A 25,967-nucleotide genomic window follows, 5' to 3' on the forward strand; every position below is an offset into this window, starting at 1 on the left:
CTGGAGAGAAGAAGAGATTTCAAGAGGTTACCACAGGTTAGCCTTTCTACCCAGGGACAGAAAAAGACAAAAGCATTGAAATTCACATATTATTTTATTCAACAAATATTTATTGTGTGAGGTATTATACAGTATCAAATGCCAGTAATTTTATATAATACTTTTTCCAATATCAGAAATATTCTCCTACAACCATAAAAAATAAAAATTTACATCTTCATTTAATAAATGTAGAAACTATGGCTCAAAGAGGTTACCTAACTTGATTGAAGTCATGCTAGTAGATGACAGATTTGATATCTGAATCAGAGGATAAACAGATAAAATGTACATGATTTTTACTCTTAAGTTAATCACTAGGATTCCAAAATTCCATAACCCTAAACAAGTTTATTTACCAAAGGCAAAAAATAAATTTAATGGTAATTATTCAAGTATTTAAAATTTTATTTTGTTAAAAAGAGAAGATCAAAACTATTTCCTCTAGCCTCACGTTTGCGACTATACTAAAATGCTTTGTCTCATGAAATAAGCTTTTAGGGATAACTTGTGTTTTCCTTTCTCCTCAGAGACCCTGCCATTTACCCTATCTCTAGGCATTTTGGTTTCAGATGTTCCTTTTATCATTAAGTCATCAAGAATGTCCAAGGCTGTTCCATTATTAATAACCTAGACCTGCCTTTTGTCAATTAAATTACTTCTCTCGGGGTCTTGGCTAGTATCTGATTAAAGAAAATCAATATTAAAGGGACAAATGGCCTTTGAACCTTAAAGAGCATAATCCCCCCTTTTTCTTCTGAGATTCCAGTTGTCAGATCCACTTCCAGTGAACCTGGAAGCCGTAGTGCACTTTCAGGATCTGGATCATTGATTAATATAGAGAGTAAGATAATAAAGAAATGATGTAAATATGTGAGGCTAGAATAAAGAAATGAGAAAGAAAGAGAAACATCTACTGATCATTAACATCTTACTTTGTGCCTAGAAAATTTCCCAGATATTTTAAATATCCTATGTTATTTGTCTACTCCATTTATAAACAAAAGTTGCTTATTTTAGCCTGATTTTAGATGTGAGGAAATTGGCATTTAAGCAAAGTGGCTTGCCCCCCAAAATCCCCAAACTATTGGTAGAAGTAGGACTTAAACTTAGGTGTTTTATCCATAAAATTATACCTTCTCTATAATATTACATGGAAAAAGTAATGTCATTTCTTACCATTCCCTGTTCAAGCATGTTTTATGTTTTCCAGCCATTTAGCAGCATTGCTTGTGGTGGAGAGAATCAAAAGTATATGGTAGCAGGAAGTGCAGGAAAGCTTGAATTTCCATATTTTAAACTTAATCATTAGTTTTTAATCAAAATGAATAACAAGATGTGGCATTTATAAGATAATGGCAACCACAACAATAATAATAATAATAATTTCTGAGCACAAGCTATGTACCAAATTCTGAGTTAAGCATTTCATTCACATTATAACCATGTTTTATATATTAGAAAAGCCTAGTTGTAAGTTAGAATCACTTGTATAGCTTTTAAAGTGGCAGATGCTTGGGCCCCACTCTAGAGATTCTGATATTTGATGCATTATCTCATTTGTTTTGAGGACAATGAACTTTTTGAAACAGGAACTATGTGTCACCTCTTATTTACAGATGAGGGAGTGACATTGCAATTAACCAAACTAAAATCATATAACTATTAAGTAGCATTTAAACCAAGTCTGTTGACTTAAAATAATAAGATTAGAGACTTTTTAGCCAGATACACTTGGGATTGAATTCCAGTTCCCTACACTTTCTGTGAGTTTAGGAAAGATAATTATTCCTTTTTTCTCTGGACATTGATTGTTTACCTCCAAAACTGAGTTGACAACAGTATCCTACCACAGTTGTTGAAAGAATCTGTAAGATTATGGAAGTAAATCACCTAGTATATTGTATCTAGATCTAAACAAGTGTTCAATATTCATTGAGCCTTTCCCCTTCTCATCAGTAAAGTCAGATATTTTGGTACATTACGATGTCTATCTTCCTTCCTTCCTTCCTTCCTTCTTTCCTTCCTTCCTTCCTTTCCTTCCTTCATCCCTTCCTCCCTCCCTCTCTCTTCCTTTCTTGTTTTTCTTTAGATTTAAATTTTTAACCCTAGTTTCTTGTTTCAGTAATATAATGCTCTGCAAATAGTGACAATAGTATACTGTTAGTCTAAGAGTAGGTATAACCTTCAAGACAGTCACATGTGAGGAATGGAGTACTACCCATCCTGACCAAGGGTTTCATGGTACTACTAAAAATGTGCAAGCTTCATTCCAGATATAGGTCAAAGAGTGGTCCAATGTGAGTAATGATATTGTGAAGAGCCTCCATGCAGTCCTAAACAGTGGCTTTAATTTTCTGTCTTGTCATATATGCAATACTTTTGTCCAATCATAACTACACTTCCCATTTAATGCTGTTCATGTTAGTTTCAGAGACTATTCTAATGGGATTACCACAAGCTAAAAAACTTAGGCTCAGCAATGAAAACCACTAAGAAAATGAAGAGCCAGCCTCCAGAATGGGAGAGAATATTTGTAGACTATCCATCCTACAAGGGATTAATAAACAGAATATATAAGGAACACAAACAACTCAACAGCAAAAAAAAATAATAAATTTTTTAAAATGGGAAAAATACCTGAATAAACATTTCTCAAAAGAAGACATACAAAGAGACAATAGGTATATGAAAAAATTGTCAACATCATTAATCACCAAAAAATGTAAATCAAAACCACAATGAGATATCATCTCAGCCCAAATAAAATGGCTATAATCAACAAGATAAAAAATAAAATACGTTGGTGAAGATGTATAAAAAAAAGAACACTCATATATTGTTGGTGAGGATGTAAAGTAGTACAGCTGTTATGAAGTACAGTACAGAAGTTATTCAAAAAATTAAAAAGAGAACTGTCATGGGATCCAGCAATCCCACCACTGAGCATTATATCCAAAGGAAAGAAAATCAGTACATTAAAGAGATATCTGCACTCCCATGCTTACTGTAGCATCATTCACAGCAGTCAAGATATAGAATCAACCTAAGTGTGGATGAGTAGATAAATGGATACAAAATGGAATATTATTTTAAAAAATACATAAATAATGGAATGTAATTCAAAAAAGGATTAAATCTTGTCATTTGCAGCCATGTGAATGGAACTGATGGTCATAACATTAAGTGAAACAATCTGATCATAGAAAGACAAACATTGCCTGTTTTCACTCACATGTGGGAGCTAAAAAACTGGATTTCATAGAGGTAGAGAATAGAATGGTGATTAACAGAGGCTGGCAAAGAAGTTGGAGGATTAAGAGAAGTTAATTAATGGGTACAAAAATACATATGGATAGAAGGAATAAGTTTTACTATTTAATAGTACAGTAGGAAAACTATAGTTATCAATTTATTATATATTTAAAAATAGCTGAATAGTATTGCAATTTTCCCAACACAGAGAACATATAAATGTTTGAGAGAGATGGCAAGATGGCTGACTAGACTCAAACAAGTGGAATGGCTCCCATGGAAGGAATGAGATGACTGGCATGTTTTAAACAGATCTTCAGAGGAAAGGCATTGAGAATGGATGGAGGAAAGACACAAAAGCTGTGCTGAATGGGGAAAGAGCTGGGAACCATGAGTAGGTTAGCACACACCAGAACTCATTTTTTAATCACAACAGCTCTGGGGGAATGGGTGAGTTAACTGGCAAGGAGTAACTCACTCTCACCACCAAACTCTGGAACCCTGGCAGGAGGAGAATGCTCGACCACCATGGACACTTAAGGTGGCAGGAAGAGCTGCTTAGAGAAGTGGTAGAAGTAGCCAGCTGGCTGATGTGGAGCTCAGAGGGTTTGGTGCAGGAGCATCTGTAGTGGAGCATAGCCAGGGACTGCCATCCCTCTAGGCTTGAGTTGGTTCCATACAAGACTTTATCCCTATTGGAACTGTTGGACCTGACCTTTGCAGGCCAGTCTTTCATATCAGATGGGGCTGGTCAAAACTGACCACCCTTTTGTCTGCTGGCCATTCCTGGGTCCCCAGCCTAGCCATGCCTGCTTACAGGACAGTCTTGGGTTCCCTGGGGCCCCAAATCATAGCTGCTGTGTGGGCAGACCATGCCTGACTGGTAAAGAGCTCCAGTGAGGCAGCCCCATAGCCATGAACCAGATACATACTCCGCCATACTGCAGCTTCCCCTTGGCCCATGGCAACTCCCACATCACTTTGCTGGTGTGTGTCTGCATGAGTGGGTTTTGTTTGCCCTTCCACAGGCAAAAGTGCAGTCTGCTCCCTCTTGCCCTGATGCAAGCCCCACCCCTACCAGTGCCCCACTTTTGCACTAACACTGCTCAGAGCACAGTGAATCCTCTCACACCATGAGCAATCACTCTTGCTTCAGGGGCACATAGAAGACCCAGACCTGCACCAACCAGAATCTCATCCCCATGTCAACACCACCTCCAATGCAACCATGTACAGTCTACAGTAGGGGCCTTCCCTCCCCACAAGCTACATTGTTTTGTCACTGTGGTGAATGCCTACAGGGAGGCAGGCACCCCTGCATCTGCCAGCACTCTTCTACAGCTGCTGCACCTCAGTGCCCCCAGCATAGTGAACTTCAAACCTTGAGCAGTTAGAGAACAAAGTTGGGGTCCAATACAAGTCTCCCAGAGTTAGAGCACACAGTTCAGGAGCTGGGAGCTGAGTGTTGGCTCTCTAAAACCTACCAGAAACTAAAGCAGTTGGCTGAATCCACCTTATACCACAAGCCCTCAAGGTCATCAAAAAGGATACAAGAAAAAGAAATCCAAAAGTCAACAACCTCAAAGACTGCAGGCAGATAAGCCCACAAAGATGAGAAAGAATCAGTAGAATAATTCTGAAAACCCAAAAAGCCAGTGTGTCTTCTTTCCTCCAAATGACTGCATCACCTCTCCAGCAAGCATTGAAAATCAAACTGAGATGGCTGAAATGACAGAAATAGAATTGAAAATATGGATAGAAATGAAGATCATCGAGCTACAGGAGTACACTGAAACCCAACACAAGGAAAACAAAAAACACAATAAAATAATGCAGGAGCTGACAGAAAAAATAACCAGTCCAGAAAACAACATGACTGACCTGACAGAGCAGAAGAACACACTGCAAGAATTTCATAATGCAATTGCAAGTATTAATAGCAGAATAGACCAAGACAAGGAAGGAATATCAGAGCTTGAAGACTGGCTTTCTGGAATAGGACAGACAGACATGAATAGAGAAAAAAGAATGAAAATGAATAAACAAAACCTCCAAGAAACATGGAATTATGTAAAGACACCAAATCTACAACTGACTGGTTTTCTCTGAAAAAGACAGGGAGAATGGAACCAACTTGGAAAAATTATTTTAGGATATCATCAATGAGAACTTCCTAAACTTATCTAAAGAGACCAACATTCAAATTCAGGAAATGCAGAGAACTTCAGTAAGATACTTCACAAGAAGATCATCCCAAGACACATAATCATCAGATTCTCCAAGGATAAAATGAAAGAAACAGTGTTAAAGGCAACTAGAGAGAAAGATCAGGTCACCTACAAATAGGATCCCATCAGACTAACAGTGGAACGCTCAGCTGAAATACTACAAGACAAAAGAGACTGAGGGCCAATATTAAACATTCTTAAATAAAAGAAATTTCAAACCAGAATCTCATATCTGGCAAAAGTCAGCTTATAAGTGAAAAAGAAATAAGATCCTTTCCAAACAAACAAATGCTGAGGGAAATTTGGTGCTACCAGTCCTTCCTGACAAGAGCTCCCGAAAGAAGCACCAAATATTGAAAGGAAAAACTGTTACCAGACAGTACAAAAACACACGGAAGTATATAGGCCAGTGACACTATCAAGCAACCACATAAAGTCCTCAAAATAACCAGCTAACATAATGATGGCAGGATCAAATCCACACATATCAATACTAACTTTAAATGTAAATGGGCTAAAAGCCCCAATTAAAAGACACAGAGTGGTAAGCTGGATAAAGAACCAAGACCTTAATGGTATGCTGTCTCCAAGAGAACCATCTTACTAGCAATTAAAAAAAAAATGGGAAAGAATCTATCAAGCAAACAAAAAACAGAAGAAAGCAGGGGTTGCAATCCTAGTTTCTGAAAAAACAGACTTTAAACCAACAAAAGCCAAAATGACAAAGAAGGGCATTACATAATGGTAAAGGGTTCTATTCAACGAGAAGATCTAACTCCTAAATACATATGCACCCAACACAGGAGCATCCATATTCATAAAGCAATTTCTTAGAGGCCTTCAAACAGACTTACTCTCCCACAATATAATAGTGAGAGACTTTAACACCCCACTGACAATATTAGACAGATCATCTAGACAGCAAATTAACAAAGATATTCAGGACCAAAACTCAGCACTGAATCAAATGGACCTGATAGATACCTAAAGAACTCTCCACCCCAAAACAATTCAATATACATTCTTCTCATTGCCACATAGCACATACTCTAAAATTGATAACAAAATTGGAAGTAAAATGCTCCTCAGTGAATACAAAATAACTGAAATCATAACAGTCTCAAAGACTACAGTGCAATCAAATTTGAAATCAAGACTAAGAAATTCAATCAAAACCATACAATTACATGGAAATTGGATAATCTTCTCTTGAATGATTTTTGAGTAAATATCAAAATTCAGACAAAAAAAACCAAGAAGTTATTTTAAACTAATAAGAATGAAGATATAACTTAGCAGAATCTTTGGGACACAGCTAAGGCAGTGTTAAGAGACAAATTTACAGCACTAAATGCCCACATCAAAAAGTTAGAAAGATCTCAAGTCAACAAGCTAGTTTCTCTTTGAAACTAAGGAGAATGAAGATATAATTTAGTAGAATCTTTGGGACACAGCTAAGGCAGTGTTAAGAGAGAAATTTATAGGACTAAATGCACACATCGAAAAGTTAGAAAAATCTCAAGTTAACCAGCTAATATCACAACTGAAAGAAACAGAAAACTAGTAGCAAACAAATCTGAAAGCTAGCAGAAGATAAGAAATAACCAAAATCAGAGCTGAACTGAAGGAGACTGGGACACAAAACCCAAAAAGATCAATGAATCCAGGAGCCACTTTAAAAAAAACAACATAAAATATACTGCAAGCTAGACTAAAAAAAAAAAAAAAAAAGAAAATTGAAATAAATATAATCAAAAACAATGAGGAGTATATTACCACTGACCCCATAGAAATACAAACAACCATCAAAGAATATTATGAATACCCCTATGCATATAAGCTAGAAAATGTAGAGGAAATGGATAAATTCCCAGACACATATACCCTCCCAAGGCTGAACCAGGAAGAAATTAAATCCCTAAATAGACCAATAACGAGTTCTGAAATTGAGGCAGTAATAAATAGCCTACCAACCAAAAAAAGCCCAGGACCAGATGGAGTCACAGCTGAATTCTAAGAAGAAATGTTACCATTCCTACTAACACTATTCCAACAACTGAGGAGGAGAGAATCCTCCCTAACTCATTCTATGAGGCTAGCATCATCCTCATACCAAAACCTGGCAGAGATTTTTAAAAAATGAAAGAAAAGAAAAGAAAAAGAAAGAAAACATCAGCGTAATATCCTTGATGAACACTGATGCAAAAATCCTCAGCAAAATACTGGCAAAAAGAATCCAGGAGCATATCAGAAAGCTTATCCACCACAATCAAGTAGGGCTTATCCCTGAGATGCAAGGTTGGTTCAACATATATAAATCAATAAATGTGATTCATCACATAAATGGGACTAATATAAAAACCACATGATTATTTCAATAGATGCAGAAAAGGTTTTTGATAAAATTAAATTTTACTTCATGTTAAAAAATTCTCAATAAACTAGGCTTTGAAGGAATATACCTCAAAACAGTAAGAATCATCTATGACAAACCCACAGCCAACATAAATACTGAATGAGCAAAAGTTGGAAGCATTCCCTTTGAAAATGGGTAGAAGACAAGAATACCCTGTCTTACCAATCTTATTCAACAAAGTATTGTAAAACCTGGCCAGGGCAATCAGGGAAGAGAAAGAAATAAAGGGAATCCAAATAGAAGGAGACAGATTCCACCTATCCCTGTTTCCAGATGGCACAATCCTATGTATAGAAAACCCCGTCATCTCAGCCCAAAAGTTCTTAAGCTAATAAACAACTCCAGTAAAGTCTTAGGATGCAAAATCAAAATGTAAAAATCATTAGCATTCCTATACCACAAAATGGTCAATCCAAAAGCCAAATCAGGAATGTAATTCCATTCACAATTGCTACAAAAGGAATAAAATACCTAGGAATGCTCTAACAAGAGAGGTGAAAGATTCCTACAAGAACTACAAACCACTGCTCAAAGAAATGAGAAATGACACAAACAAATGGAAAAACATTTCATGCTCATGGATAGAAAGAGTCAATATTGTTAAAATGGCCATACTGCCTAAATCAACTTATATGTTTAATGCTATTCCTATTAAACTACCATTGAGATTCTTCACAGAACTAGAAAAAATCAATTTAAAATTCAAATGGAACCAAAAAAAGGCCCAAATAGCCAAGACAATCCTAAGTAAAATGAACACAGCTGGAGGAATCACACTACCTGACTTCAAACAATACTACATGACTACAGTAATCAAAATAGCATGATATTGGTACAAAACCAGAAATATAGACCAATGGAACAGAATAGAGAACCCAGAAATAAGGCTGCACACCTACGACTACCTGATCTTCAACAGACCTGACAAAAATAAGCAATGCGGAAAGGATTTTCTATTCAATAAATGGTGCTGGAACAACTGGTCAGCCATATGCAGAAGATTGAAATTAGACCCCTTCCTTACACCATATACAAAAATTAACTCAAGATGGATTAAAGACTTAAATATAAAACTGAAAACTATAAAAACCCTGAAAGACGACCTAGGCAATACCATTCAGGACATAGGCACAGGCAAATATTTCATGACAAAGATGTCAAAAGCAACTACAACAAAAGCAAAAGTGGATAAATGGCATCTAATTAAACTAAAGAGCTTCTGCACAGCAAAAGAAACTTTCAATAAACAGACAGCCTATCCAATGGGAGAATAATTTTGCAAACTATACATCTGACAATGGTCTAACATCTAGCATCTATAAGCAACATAAATAATTTTAAAAGAAAACAAACAACCCCAGTAAAAACTGTGCAAAAGACATGAACAGATACTTCTCAAAAGAAGATATACATGTGGACAAAAATCATGGAAAAAAGCTCAGCATCACTAATCATTAGAAAAATGCAAGCCAAAACCACAACGAGATACCATGTCACATCAGTCAGAATGGCTATCATTAAAATGACAAAAAAATAGACAATGGCAAAGTTGTGGAAAAAAAGAAATATGAGTATACACTGTTGGTGAGAGTATAAATTAGTTCAACCATTTTGGAAGACTGTGGCGATTGCTCAAAGACTTAAAAACAGAAATGTCATTTGACCCAGCAATTCCATCATTGGGTATATATTCAAAGGAATATAAATCATTCTGTTATAAAGACATATGCATGCATATGTTCATTGCAGCACTGTTCAAAAAGCAGAGACATGGATTCAGCTGAAATGTCCATCAATGATAGGCTGGATAAAGAAAATTTCATACATATACACCATGGAATACTATGCAGCTGTAAAAAGGGACATGAATGGAGCTGTAGACCATTATCCTTAGCAAACTAAAGCAGGAACACAATACCAAATATTGCATGTTCTCACTTATAAGTAGGAGCTAAATGATAACACATGGACACAGAGGGGTACAACCCACTGGGGCCTATGGGAGGGTAAAAAGTGGGAGGAGGGAGATCAGGAAAAATAAGTAATGGGTACTAGGCTTCATACCAGGGTGACAAAATAATCTGTACAGCAAACCTTCATGACACAAGTTTACCTATGTAATAAAATTGCACATGTACCCCTAAACTTAAAAGTTAAAAATATGGCAGGGAGCAGTGGCTCACTCCTGTAATCTCAGCACTTTGGAAGGCCGAGGTGGGTGGAACATGAGGTCAAGAGATTCAGACCATCCTGTCCAACATGGTGAAATCCTTTCTCTACTAAAAATACAAAAACTATCTGGGCATGGTGGCATGTGCCTGTAGTCCCAGTTACTCAAGAGGCTGAAGTGAGCGAATCACTTGATTCCAGGAGGTGGAGGCTGCAGTGAGACAAGATCGCACCACTGCACTCAAACCTGGCAACAGAGTGAGACTATCTCAAAAAAAAAAAAAAAAAAAAAAAAAAAAGGTTAAAAAAACCCCACAAAATTATAACAAATTTTTTTAAAAAAGATAAATGTTTGAAGTAATGGATATCCTAATTACCCTGATTAAATCATTATACATCTATACATATATCAAAACATCACATATACACCCCAATAATGTACAATTATAGAAATTATAAGTTACATAAAATTCAAAAAGGCATTTAGTGATACAAAGTCAATACTTAAAAACCAATTGTATATCTATATACTAGCAGTAAGCAATTAGAAAATAAAATTTTATTGTGATACCAATTATGATAGTATCAAATATCAGATACTTATAAATAAATGTACAAATAAATGTACTTATAAATAAAAAGTACAAGACTTAAAAATGCAAAACTATAAAACATAGTTGAAACAAATCAGAATGTTAAGTGGAAATCTATCATAGCCATAGTTTGAAGATTCATTATTAAAATCTGTGTAATTCACTAAAATCCCATTGGAGGTATCTATGTCCATGTTTATGTGTGTTTATGCATGTAAAAGTTGATAATTAGAACATTTATATAGTAGTGTAGAAGGACAACAAAAAGCAGCAACAGACTTTCAGATAACAAGACTTACTGTAATATTATAGTAATTAAAACAATTTAGTTTACATTGCTATGGATCTGTATAGCTAAACCAATGGATCACAGCAAAGAGTCTGGGAATAGACTCAATACATGCCAAGAACAGTATTGTAGATCAGATAAAAATTTGAACTATCAAGGAATGGTCCTGGTTCAATGGGCCACCCATATGGAACAAACAAAGTTGGATCTCTATCTCACACCAAATACAGAAAAAACCCTAAATAGATTAAAAATAAAATGCACAAAGAAAACACAGCAGATTAGTTTATGAACCCAGAGTATGTATGGTTTTTTTTTTTTTACACAAAGCACCGAAGCATAAACTATGAAGAAAAAGATAGACGTAGTTGCATATCTCACAAAAAGAATACTACACAAAAGATGCCATAGAAAAATGAAAATGAAAGCCGATGATTAAAAAATATATAGTGTAACCTTCACAATGGGTTAATATGCAAATTTATAAAGAAATTCTATAGATGAAAATATAAAAGACCAACAATATAATAGAATATAGGCCAAGTGTATAATCAGACAAGATATAGAAGAAAGAATGTAAAGGTTTGTAAATACATGAATAGATGATTACTCCACTAGCAGTTGAGAAAATATAAATTAAGAAAATAATATAATTTCCTATCTATCATGACAGCAAAAAAGGTAAATCTAATATCAAGTATTAGCAAATCTAATATCGAGTATTGGTAATTATGAAAGATCAATGATTTTGAACATTGCTGGTAAGCATGTAAAATAGAAGAGCCTCTTTGGAGGGAAACTTGACAATAAAGATGTGAATAACCTATAATCTAGCAATTCCACTTCTATGTGTTCTCCTTAAACAAATTTTGTACATTGTATAAGGAGATTTATACAGAGTTATTCGCTGTACCACTATTCATTTGTAATAGTAAAACAAAAAATAACTGAAACCACGTAATTTTTTAAAAAGACAAATTATTATTCATTAGTGCAAAATACTGTTTAGCATTTAAAATGAATGCATTAAGGTGACATTTATCAACATAGAGAAACTTCCAAAAACTATGTTTCAGGAAAATGGCAAGCATGTTAACACAAGCAATAGTATGTTTGAAATATAATACAAGTATACTAAAAATACAAAATTATACATGGTAATAATTTCAGAAATGCAATAACTTCTGAGAGAAAGAAAGAAGGAGAGAAGAAGTTAACTATATCCATAATGATTTATTTATCAAAATCAATAAAAGCAAGCAGGATCTGAAAGATGATAAAATGTTAATATCTGCTTCATTTTGCTGTTTTTATATTTTATGTATATATGAAATTTCCCTAATTTAAAATTTAAAAATTTAAATAACTTTAATTCATTAGGAACTTTAGCATAACTATGAAGTAGCAGCATAATGCATTTTTTTCCAAATGATTAGCAAGTTGTTCCAATATCATTTATTGAACAAGTCACACCTTTCTAATTTTAAATGCTACCATTTCCCTATAATAATTTTTTTATGCTTGGGTTTATCTCTGGACTTCAATTTCTGTTCCACTGATCTGTATGTTTATCCTAATGATAACCTTTCATAATCTTGATAACTGTAATTTCATGTTTCAATTTATATTAGGGCAAATCTCTAATAAATGTTTTCCTTTTAAGGTTTATTTGGTTTCATTCATACCCGGTGACTTTTTCTTATCTTTTATGGTTATTTTCTTTCATAATTTTGTTTCTTACTATGTTTTAAATTATGTTTTAAAATTTTTTATTATAATAAATATTTCCTTAAAATATTTTCATGTTTTTCCTACTTTACTTAGTAATTTGCATATCATTTATCATAATTTTATATTACAAATGGTTATATTTAAACTTCAAAATGACTATGATTCTGTAACTTAGGCAATGAGTAGTTTTTATTATGAATGATGTCAGTAACTCCTGTGAGACTAACACTTGGCACTAACCAATTCAGATAATACAGAAGGTTTATAACACAGTGGGGGAAAGCTGTTTGGAGTATGTCTAATAATATATTCTAGTCATGTGGCACCATGTACAAAAGTTAGTGTGAATTGGGCAGAACTACACAGGAATTTAGGATGAATTTGCCTTGTTGTCATGACATATCAAAGGTTACATAGAAAATAGGATATGGGGCTGAGTTGGGGACAAAATCTAGATCTCTATTTGTTTAGCCAATCGGCTCCTTTTCTTCAGAGCCATATTCCCAGTTTTTATATCGCCTAGTGGGAGTGCAACCTGATTCCCAGCATTGTGGATAGAAATACTGGAGTTTCTCACTATGTGATTTAACATCTTTGAGCTTGTTTTTGAAGGAAGGAAAATCATACCCATCTGGTAGCATTGTCTTTTATTATTCCCTGAACACATTGTCTTGATAATTAAACATAATTAAACATAATTGCCAAGAAATGTGTTCAGGGAACAATAAGAGACAACATATATGCATGTCATGTACCTAATATGTACATAACTTTATACATATATATTGCATACAATGCATATATATGTGACACATACATGTATGGCATCATGTACATATATATGAATATGTACATGTGTGTATAGACACATATGTATACATATATGTGCATATGTCAGGATATAGAGAGATAGATCATATGTATGATTAAGTTAAGTCTCCTGCCCATAAAGAACCAACAAGTTGCCACCTAAAGTCTTCAAAAATTGCTGGACAATCCTGGGCCTCATATATCAAAGGCATGGAATCTAGATAATCACTATGTGAAAATGAATCCTTATCTATTATAAGTTGATGTTGAAGAGTCACAGGGAACCAACAAAGTTTGTTAATTAGCTGCACCTGTGTCTTGTTAACTGGAAATTGTCAATCTTCACACAGATACTGTAATCTGACAGAGATGGTTAAAAAAAATATATGGCTTGCAGATTGCACATTAGAAGATTCTTCTCCCTCACTGAAAACTTGTGAGAAGGCAGCCAAAAGAGGTAAAGGGGGAATGGAGCAAAATATTCTCATCAAGGGAAGTTTAGCATATCAAACAAGGGCATTTGCAACATGACAGAGGAAAAAGATCTTTCAGGGAGACTCTTTTTTTCTCCCTACTCAAAGTAAATATCCACCAACCTACAGAAAAAAAAAAAAAAAAAAAAAAAGCCTCTCTATTCCTTAATCTGACAGCATTTCCTACAAAGAATTTTGTTCTAAATTTTTGCATTCATTCCAAACATATTCCTTTAATCATACTTTTAATATTTATTAAAAAATCAGTTATGGGCTCCTACTCTGCTATGTGCTGCAATTATATAAATTAATAAGATTGGGCCTTTTGCCCTTAAGTGAGGAAAATAAACATGTAAAACACACACACACACACACACACACACACACACACACACACACACCACACACACACGCTAAGGTAGAGTCTGTAGCCAGCCTGTGGGAAGGAAAGGTGAATTTTTACTGAGGAATAAGGACTGGCCATGCAGGAGAGAACACATGGAAGGCATTTCAGTGAAAGGGAGTAACAGGAACAAAGGCTAAGGGGTAACTCTGGGGCTGGGTAGGGTGAGAGATGAGATTGTCATTAAGACATAGGAGCCATGTTAAGGAGTTTTAACTTTCATTGAAAGCAATATGAAGGGCTTACTGAAGGGTTTTAATTGTAGGAGTAAAAGGTACAGATCTATGTTTTAGAAAGAGCAACTAAGGCTGCACTGAATGAATGTTCCAGGATTTATACTGGTCTCTGCAGTCAGATGAATAGCTAAATGCCCTACTCTGAGGAAACGTATACTCTTATGGAGAAAACAAGCAAGTAAATAAGTTATTGCAAATCCAGTGTCATCAATGCAAAAATAGAAAAGTACGTCAAGAACTCTTGGGGCTTTGGGTATAGTTCACAGAGAGTGATCATATCTGCCTGAATGGGAAGATCATACTTTCTTTTGAGCCACTTTCCAAAAGATGATGTGCAGTTCAGAGTCAAGTCACTTTGAAATTAGTGCCATAGTGCATTTCCCCTCCTACTTGTGGCTATGAATGGTTTGTAAGATGGCTGAGATCAGGACCAAATCCTTCACTTCTTTTGTAACTTCAAAGTAGGTACTGACAAGGCTGATGAAAGAGTGTATGTATTAGTCCACTTTCACACTGCTAATAAACACATACACAAGGCTAGGTAATTTATAAAGAAAAAGAGTTTTAATGGACTCACAGTTCCACATGGCTGGGGAGGCCTCATAATCATGGTGGAAGGCAAAAGGCACATCTTACATAGCAGCAGGCAAGAAAGAATGGGAGCCAAGCAGAAGGGGAAACCCCTTATGAAACCATAAGATCTCATGAGACTTATTTGCTATCACAAGAACAATATGGGGAAACCACCCCAATGATTCAATTATCTCCCACCAGGTCCCTCCCACAACACATGGGAATTGTGGGAGCTACAATTCAAGATGAGACTTGGGTGGGGACACTGCCAGACCATATCAGTATATATTAAATAAAATCTTATTTAATGGGTTTTCTTTGTACCTATTATTTATTAAACAGGTTCTCCTTCCTGGGTGATGGGAAAGTCAAGGATAATAAATAGAAAACCAGCTAAGTGGATGGTTTCAATCCTAGGCCAACCTATATTGCACCCAGTGAATGAATTTCCACCTATACTCACTTCATGTTTCCCCTGCACGGAGGTGCTATAGACCTAATAATAAAGATGAAATAACAGGTATATATATCTGTTTTTTTTTTAATGGGCTACTCATCAGGCACAGGAGAATAAGCCACAGGTTTTCTCAGTGCTTCTAAAATTCTCAAACAGGAATACATAGGTTTCTAAACTTAGGGAAAACTAAAATCCCTCCCTTTTTTAAAAATAAAAAAAACACAAAAATACAAGATCTCACTCTATTGCATAGTCTAGAGTGCAATGGTGTGATCATAGTTCATACAGCTTTGGACTCCTGGGTTCAAGTGATCCTCCTGCCTCAGACTCCCAAATAACTGGAATTATAAGCACAAGCCACAGTACTTTGCCTTCCTTTTAAACATTTCTTCAGTACCTCCCTTAAGGGGGTCCTTCTACCTGCTGCATGATCTAACAGTGCTACCCACTTCTGGTTTCTATTAGGCATATACTTATATTGCCTTTTGTTATCATTTTATAATAAAATGAGGAAAGATTTGAGTCCTGGATTACCTTGCTCAATGTTGGCACAGACTTATCTTGATGAGACATTTAATGATAGTCTGTTTTCTTACAAATGCATACAAATCGCATGTGCTAGACTGAAAATTGTTCAGAATTATTCTGCATACTCTGTATCCATATTCTTTGTACTATAATTTTGCTGATCCTGTCATCAAAAGGTGACCCCTTTGAATTTGGGCTGCTCTTGTGATCGGCTTTGCCCAATAAAAACTGGTGAAATGATGGTATACTAGCTTTAAGTCAAGACCTCAAGAAGCCTTTGTAGTTGCATATTCTCTTTGAAAATTTTACTATCAACATTTGATCAAATCTAGGATAAGGTGACAGTAGAATGAGACCACATTGACTAGAGCCCAGTTATTCCAACCAAAGCCATCTTAGACCAACATATAGACAGTTGACTTCCAAATAAATGAGAGAACTCAGACAAGATTAGCAGATTAATCCACAGCTGATCACTAATACAGAAAAACCATCCAGTTGGCCCATGGATATATGAGCATTAATAAATGTTTACTGTCTTTAGCCACTGGTTTTTGGTGTGCTTTGCTATTGAAAGAAATCAAAATATTTTATCCTAAAATATATTTCTTTCACATATTTTGAGATGGCGTCTCAGAGAGGCAGCAAATAGAAATAACCCCATCAAGTTGTGTTTTGTGTGAGAAATCTGTCTGTAGAGAATCAGAATTAATACAACCAGATCTTCCCTTGCCCAGATCCAGAAAAGATTAACTGAGAATTTGACACCTTTAAAAGTTCTGATAAAAAAATTTACCGTCTATTCTCTCTGAGGGCTACTACCTGTGAGGTTTCATTTACATAAAAGACCATCTTGTTAGTTCAACCCCCTCTTCCTTCCCTCCCATATCCTGTCTTGCCACTATGACCTGATTTACCACCATAACCTGTTTTGGCCATGCTCTGAGCCCCCATTCATCCTATAACCTCAAGGTGGTATGTAAGGTTCTGCACCCCATTAGGGGTTAGGGTAATCATTCTTTGACTTTTCTCTATGCATGTGTTAATACATTTATATTCCTTTTCTCTGATTAATCTGCCTTTCGTGGGTTGATTTTTCAAAGAAGCTTCAGAGAGTGAAGGGGAAGTTTTCCTTTAACCCCTGCAATGTTGGCACTGTGAGCAGAATATCAAAACTCCACTCCTCTTGAATCTGCAGTTGAGGGAATCCAGGACCTGATAAACTGATAAAAGAATAAGAATTTCTTAACAGCCAGGCTCCTAACCTCTCTCTGTGCAATCTGGTCAAGCAGGTGGTAAAAGTCACTGTCTCTTTTTCCTATGCAAAATTTTGGTTAATGGGAGAAAAGGATTTATGTAACTAGTCTTGGGGATAGTGACTCTGGTGTACTTTTTGGTGCATTCTGGCATTAATATTCATATTGTTTGGTCTCTTTTCTCCTAGAAATCGTTTTTCCTTGTCTTTGCTTTTCTGTGTTGTTCTGTCATGAAAAGGGGTAGTGGGTGAGATTCCCTCTCATCTTGTTTTATGTCCTTGATATAACATCACAAATAAAAGAACTAGAGGAGCAAGACCAAACAAATTCAAAAGCTAGCAGAAGACAAGAAATAACTAAGATCAGAGCAGAGCTGAAGGAGACAGAGATGCAAAAAGCCCCTCAAAAAAATCGATAAATCCAGGAGCTGATTTTTTGAAAAGATCAACAAAATAAATAGACCTTTAGCCAGATTAATAAAAAAGAAAAGAGAGAAGAATCAAATAGATACAATAAAAAATGATAAATGGGATATCACCACCAATTCCACAGAAATACAAACTACCATCAGAAATTACTACAAACATCTCTGTGCAAAGAAACAAGTAAATCTGGATGAAATGGATAAATTCATGGACACTTACACTCTCCAAAGACTAAACCAGGAAGATGTTGAATCTGTGAATAGACCAATAACAAGGTCTGAAGTTGAGGTAGCAATTAATAGCCTACCAACCAAAAAAAGTCCAAGACCAGATGAGTTCGCAGCTGAATTCTACCAGAGGTACAAAGTGGAGCTGGTACCAGTCCTTCTGAAACTATTCCAAACAATACAAAAAGAGGAAATTCTCCCTAACTCATTTTATGAGACCAACATCATTCTGATACCAAAACCTGGCAGAGACACAACTAAAAAAGAAAATTTCAGGCCAATATCCCTGATGAACATTGATGCAAAAATCAATAAAATACTGGCAAACCGAATACAACAGCACATCAAAAAGCTTACCCATCACGATCAAGGTGGCTTCATACCTGGGACACAAGGCTGGTTTAACATACGCAAATCTATAAATGTAATCCATTATGTAACCAGAACCAAGACAAAAACCACATATTATCTCAATAGATGCAGAGAAGGCCTTCGACAAAATTCAACAGAATCTTTATGCTAAAAACTCTCAATAAACTAGGTATCAATGGAACATATCACAAAATCATAAGAGCTATTTATGACAAACCCACAGCCAATATCACACTGAATGGCAAAAACTGGAAACATTCCCTTTGAAAACTGGCATAAGACAAGGAAGCCTTCTCTCACCACTCCTATTCAACATAGTATTGGAAGTTCCGGCCAGAGAAATCAGGCAAGAAGAAGAAATAAGGCATGTTCAATTAGGAAAAGAGGAAGTCAAATTGTCTCTATTCGTAGATGACAGGATTGTATATTTAGAAGATCCCATTGTCTCAGCCCCAAATCTCCTAAAACTGATAAGCAACTTCAGCAAAGTCTCAGGAGGCAAAATCAATGTGCATAAATCACAAACCTTCCCGTACACCAATAACAGACAAACAGAGAGGCAAATCATGACTGAACTAACATTCACAATTGCTACAAAGAGAATAAAATACCTAGGAATACAACTAACAACAACTAACAAGGGATGTGAAGGACCTCTTCAAGGGGAACTACAAACCACTGCTCAAGGAAATAAGAGAGGACACAAAGAGATGGAAAAATATTCCATACTCATGGATAAAAAGACTCAATATTGTTAAAATGGCCCTACGGCCCAAAATAATTTATAGATTCAATGCTATCCCCATCAAGGTACCATTGATCTTCACAGAACTGGAAAAAAACACTTTAAACTTCATATGGAACCAAAAAGGAGACTGCATAGCCAAGATAATCCTAAGCAAAAAAACAAAGCTGGAAGCATCAAGCTACCTGACTTCAAACTATACTACAACTCTATAGTAATCAAAACAGCATGGTACTGGTACCAAAACAGATATACAGACCAATGGAACAGAAGATAGACCTCGGAAGTAATGCCACACATCTTCAACTATCTGATGTTTGACAAACCTGACAAAAAGTAGCAATGGGGAACAGATTCCCTAATCTATAAATAGTGTTGTGAAAACTGGCTAGCCATATGCAGAAAGCTGAAACTGGACCTCTTCCCTAAACCTTATACAAAAATTAACTCCAAATGGATTAAAGGTTTAAACATAAGCCCTAACACCATAAAAACTGTTGAAGAAATCCTAGGCAATGCCATTCGGGACATAGGAATAAGCAAGGACTTCATGACTAAACTACCAAAAGCAATGGCAACCAAAGCCAAAATAGACAAATGGGATCTAATTAAACTTAAGAACTTCTGCACAGCAAAAGAAACTATCATTCAAATGAATTGGCAATGAACAGAACGGGAGAAAAATTTTGCAATCTATCCATCTGATGAAGGGCTAATATCCAGAATCTACAAAGAACTTAAACAAATTTACAAGAAAAAAACAACCCCATCAAAAAGTGGGTGAAGGATATGAATGGACACTTTTCAAAAGAAGACATTTATGCAGCCAACAAACATATGAAAGAAAGCTCATCATCACTGGTCATTGGAGAAATGCAAATCAAAACCTCATTGAGACACCATCTCACACCAGTTAGAATGGTGATTATTAAAAAATCTGGAGACAACACATGCTGTAGAGGATGTGGAGAAATAGTAATTTTTTTACACTGTTAGTGGGAGTGTAATTTAGTTCAACTATTGTGGAAGACAGTGTGGTGATTCCTCAAGGATCTGGAACTAGAAATACTATTTGAACAGGCAATCCCATTACTGGGTATATACTCAAAGGATTATGAACCATTATAAAGACACATGCACACATATGTTCATAGCAGCACTGTTCACAATAGCAAAGACTTGGAACCAACCCAAATGTCCATCACTGATAGACTGGATAAAGAAAATGTGGCATATATACACCATGGAATACTATGTAGCCATAAAAAAGGATAAGTTTATGTCCTTTGCAGGGATATAGATAAAGCTGGAAACCATCATTCTCTGCAAACTGACACAAGAACAGAAAATTTGCTTATTTTTCAAAGAAATTTATAATATAGATCCTGACAAGTACTCTTAAATGTATGTTTCTGAAAATTTTAGAAATGATACTTGGATTAGGTATCAAAAATTGGATTAGGTAAAAAAAAGTAGGTTAAAAAAACCAAAATTGGATTAGGTAAAAAAAAAAAAAATCCAGGACTCTAATTAAAAATCAAATATATTCACAAGTACTGCTAACTCAATATCAACCAGAACAAGAGTTAATTCATGGGACTAAACTGATAAAGGATTCAAATAATTTTTCTAACTTTTTAATTTAAAACATTATGGATTCCTTTTATGTTTTGTTTTGCAGCATTAAGAAAACTTTTTTCGAACGTTTTAGTGCTTGCAACAATTTGGTAAAGTATATATTTGTAAACAAAATTAAAACATTTATCTTTCTCACATAATTTCTCCAGAATTTAAAAATTATTTTTGAATATTCTTAATTAATGACAGCATAGTTATTTACATTAGTTCAATAAGAATCTGTTTTCTTTTGTCCAGGACATAATTAATGACACTAGTTATTTTACCAAGACTTTGACTGGAAGGATATATTTTCAGACATGACTAAACTACCCTGAGAAGTTAATATTAACTTCACAGAGCTAATAGAAAGACATTGAAAAAGCCTGTGGTAAATAAAATATATCACTTTCTGACATACCCATGCACCTCAAGATTTTAAGACCTAAGTTAACCAGTTTGTATAGGTATTACAAGCACAGTGTGATGACAAATCTTTGGTTTGATTTCTTAGCTGCAAAGAAAGTCTAATCTGAGATTCCTTATTAAAAAGTTCCAACAAAGTAAACTTTTAAAAAGCCTGTATTGCCAGTCACTATTGTTACGACACTTTATACAAATAGTCATGCCAAGAGTAATGAGACTAAAACATACTTTTAATTTTGTAACTAAATTAGTCCTATTATGATTTATTCTTAGTAAAAACGGGAAATAGAGAAAAAATGTTTTTTAAAAATCCTATAGTATACCTGTTATTAGATTCTAGCCGTGTCCATAGTTTTTGAGTTTTTATTGTTTTCCTATAATTTAGACTGTATTTGAAATTCTTTATTGACTATAAGTCTCCAAACAAATTTTTTCAAATCATTCTCTCATTTTTCTCACTTAAAATTACCAAAAATTAAAATTACTTTTCTTAAATCCCTATAAACTAAAGTAAAACAACTTATTATACACTTTGGGGAAAATCACCACAATAACATATATTACCAGTCATTATGCCTGCTGATGTATAAGCTACTCAGAAAGCTCACTTGAATATCTTGATCAAACTATAACCCAGAAAAATCTATTAGACTGCCACTGCAATCTGAAGATATTTCAAAGTTAAATCTGGTCTGTAGACTACTCCAGATATTAACCTTTGCTTTCTTTTGTTTCTATAGATATGCATATACCAGGGCCTGCAGTGGTGTGGGGGGACTAGGGGAAGGATAGCAGAGGGTGGGGGTGGGCATAGGGAAGGGACAGCATTAGGAGAAATACCTAATGTAGATGATGGGGAGATAGATGCAGGAAACCACCATGGCACATGTATACATATGTAACAAACCTGCATGTTCTGCACACCTACCCCAGAACTTAAAGTATAATAAATAAAAAAGAGACCTTTCTTATCTTTATTTCACCTAGAATTAAAAAAAGAAATGCCTCTTACTATAGGTGTTCTCCTACTATACAGATGTATTCACATATATATCATATATATAATGTACATTATATAGATAGATAGTAGGAACTAGTCATAATATATATGACTAGCTTATCTACGGTATCACCTCCTAGAAGAAGCTGCAACTATTTAACCAAACTAATCTGTTATCAGGACTAAGAGACTGATTTTAAAAGCCATAAGAAAATATATTTAAATTTACTCTTTTTTGCTTATTCCAATTTCTTTTCTCCTACTCCTTTGCCCATCTGTACCTGAAAATCTCTAACCCAAAACTCTCCAGAGCTATCAATTTGAGTTTTTATATGTGAAACTTTTCAAAGTTTCAAAGTAGAGACTCAAGGATATCAAAATATTTTATCCCAAAATATATTTATTTGACATATTTCGAGATGGCTGTTCAGAGAGCCAATAGAAATGACCCTATAAAGCTGTATTTTGTATAGGAAATTAGTGTCTGTAAAGAATCTGGAATCTGCATTTATAAAGACTGGCCTTCCCTTATCCAGATCTAGGAAAGATTAACTGAGAGTCTGACACCTTTAAAGGTCTGATAGAAACATGTATCATCTATTCTCTCTGAGGGCTACTACCTGTGAAGTTTCATTTACATAAAAGACATCTTTGCTAGTGAAGCCTCCTTTTCTTTCCCTTCCTTAACCTGTCTTGCCACCATGACCTGATTTGCCACCATGACCTGATTTACCATCATAACCTGTTTTGGTCATGCACTGTGCCCCCGTTCTTCCTATGATCTCAAGGTGGCATATAAGCCTCTGTACCCCATTGGAGGTTCGGATAATTATTCTGTGATTTTTCCCCATGTGCACATTAATACATTTGTCTGTCTTTTATCAGTCTGCCTTTTGAGTTGATTTTTCAGCTAAACTTCAGGGGTCAAAGAGTTTTCCCTTGGTCCCTTCATTATTTAGCAATAGCCAAAAGATATACTATTTAATGTTTCAGTAATCCAACTACACAGGGAAAAAGACTAAAAGAAAGAAAAACTGAAAAGTGAAAGGAAATAAGAGAAATAAAAGGTAAAGAGTTATTTCCTTCCCTTTGTAGTTTATAGTCCCAATATACTGAATATTCAGTATTAAACTGAATTTGATTTCCTTCGCTGTCTTCATAATAATTTAACATAAGCCTATCCTTGCTCACATATTAAAAGATAGCTATTTTTAACATACCATTTGATTTTGATCATACCAACATATATTTTTTGATCAATTGTCATCCTTTAAGTTTGAATCTCCAAATTTGTTAATGAGAAAAAGAGCAGTTCCTGTCCTTGAGAATTTTTCAGTTTGGCTGGGTTCATGGGGTGTGACATGATATGCTACAAATCAGTGTCTGTTTCTTTTCTTATTTGTCAAATGAAGAATTTGGACAAACAAAGTCTTAGGAGGCAGAAACCTGAGTTCAAAACTTGCCTCCACCATTCACTATATTTGCAAACTTCAATATGTTATTTCACCTTAGTTGATCCATCCATAAAATCAAAATAACAATACTTTACTGGTTGAAAGCTAGATAGCTAAAGCAAATATTCTTCTTAAATTTCATTCAGCTCTAAAATATATGCTTCTTTCATTATATGTAGAAGTGGGAAAATTAAAGATCACAGACAGCAAGTAATTTTCCTAAGGTCAAATAAGTTGGTGGCATATCTGAATAAAAAAAGATGGGTTTCCCAGCCTAACTATCCTCCCACTTCAACTTGCCCCATAGATAGACATTTTCCCATATTTCTTTCTCTGTTTATTTCCAAAATCCACTGAACGGTGTTCAATAAAGCTAACACTACTTTTTAGTACAAGTCAATCTTTTTCTAACTGGTTTTTCATTCTATTGTGTTCTAAGTACTTATTATATCCCAGGAACTTTACCTAAAAAATCTCATTTAGCAATCATAACAACATTGCAAGGAAAGTATTAATATTTCCATTTTACAGATGAGGAAACTGAAGCTCTCACAGAAATTAACCATGAGAAGTCGCCCAAGGGCACAATACTGACAATGTGGTAGAACCAACATTCACAGTCAGGTTTATTTGACTCTAAAGATGTAGCTTTCTGTAACAAACAATTCTATGTCCTTTTTTTTTTTTTTCCATTTTGAACATTATTTCCTGCACAGCTGTATGGTATGGTATTGCTTTCTAGCACAGAGATCAAGCCATTAGGTACTGTCGGACCAGGTGCTTGAAGCTATTTGCCTGCAGGAGGTAAACCAATGAAATTCTTTCATCAAGTTTTCCTGAAGCTAATGGCAAATATTTATGAGCTATTGATAAAATCGAGGTCTAGATTCAGTCTCAGTCAATATTAAGGCTATAACCAGGCCCATATTGAGTTTTTATGCTGGTATCAGGGATAGAGCCAAGATAAGGGCTCACTCTGGAGCTAGGCTGCAGTCCTTCTTCAGTCCATCTTAAGAAGGAAACAGTCACTCCACAATCAGAGGACAATAAAAATAAATAAATACATAAATAAGTAAATTTTTTTCAATGAAAACTTCAAAATATTTATAATTTGCAACATCAAATAAGCATATTTAAGAAAGCTGATGTAACATTATCCTAATTGTATTTACACCATTATCCTGCTAGGTTTAGCTGAGACATTTTTCATTACTAATGCAATGCTTAAGTTGAAATTTTATAAATGTCAAATTATTAGAATCCACATTCATGAAGGTTCACCTTATAGCAGTTTTCCAAAGTTGAGAATTGGGATAGATCAATTTTAAATGGAAAAAGTGAGAGTATCTTGTGGATTACAAATAGCAGATAAAATATTTTCTTATTAAAGGCTGCTCTCTCCAATGAATTTTGGAGAACACTAAGATCTCCCGTTTGTTTAAAGATAATCACGTTTTTCTCAGAGTAGTTCACTAGGGCTTTACCTTGGGCATGAATTTTTCATGACTGATTGATTGAAAAGACAATGTCAACAGAGAATAATATAAGCATAGGGACCTGTCTTACAAGGTAGAGTTAAATTACTCCAAGGGTTAGAATGACAACCAGGTGCTGCCTTCAACTCAGCAAGTACATTAACAATTACAAATCTGTTGAAAATGAGAAAAATCAATTAGAAAAAGGTTGACTTGTAATAAAAAGTAGTGTTTGCTTTATTGAACACCATTCAGTGGATTTTGGAAACAAACAGAGAAAGCAATATGGGAAAATGCCAGTCTTTGGGCAGGGTATGGGGCAAGTTGGAGCGGGAGGACAGTTGAGCTGGGAAAAAGAAGACCCATCTTTTTTTTTTTTTTTTTTTTTTTTTTTTCCAGCTGTGCCACCAAACTTATTTGACCTTAGGAAAATTACTTATTGTCTCTGATCTTCATTTTTTCCACTTCTAAAATGAAGATAAATGACTAATTCCCAACCTACTAAAACCATCTTTGCAAAAATTATGTCACTGAGGAAACTATGGTAATGGGAGAGATCTGATCTAACCAACTCCTATCTTGCCTTTAGCCTTTAAGCTGCCCTTAATTATTCCTGGGCTTAAGCCAAACTAACCTTGGGGGATATTTAGTTAAGTTTACAGTTTAAATGATAATAGCCCATACCCCTAGAACTCAACTTGTAAAGCCAATAAGAGACTACCAGGCTAGGAGGATAAAGGAGCCTGAATTCTCCTAAGGCATAAATATAA

At 35.0% G+C, this 25,967-nt stretch overlaps 1 protein-coding gene across 5 annotated transcripts in view; it reads right to left on the reverse strand.

Moving 5' to 3' along the window:
• The window catches only part of LOC101050152 (AGBL carboxypeptidase 4), a 1,418,805-nt gene that overhangs the window by 731,470 nt on the left and 661,368 nt on the right, over positions 1-25,967 (reverse strand). The gene's annotated exons all lie outside the window — the stretch shown is intronic.

Source organism: Saimiri boliviensis, chromosome 11 (assembly GCF_048565385.1).
Source record: "Saimiri boliviensis isolate mSaiBol1 chromosome 11, mSaiBol1.pri, whole genome shotgun sequence".
Taxonomy (NCBI): Eukaryota; Metazoa; Chordata; class Mammalia; order Primates; family Cebidae; genus Saimiri; species Saimiri boliviensis.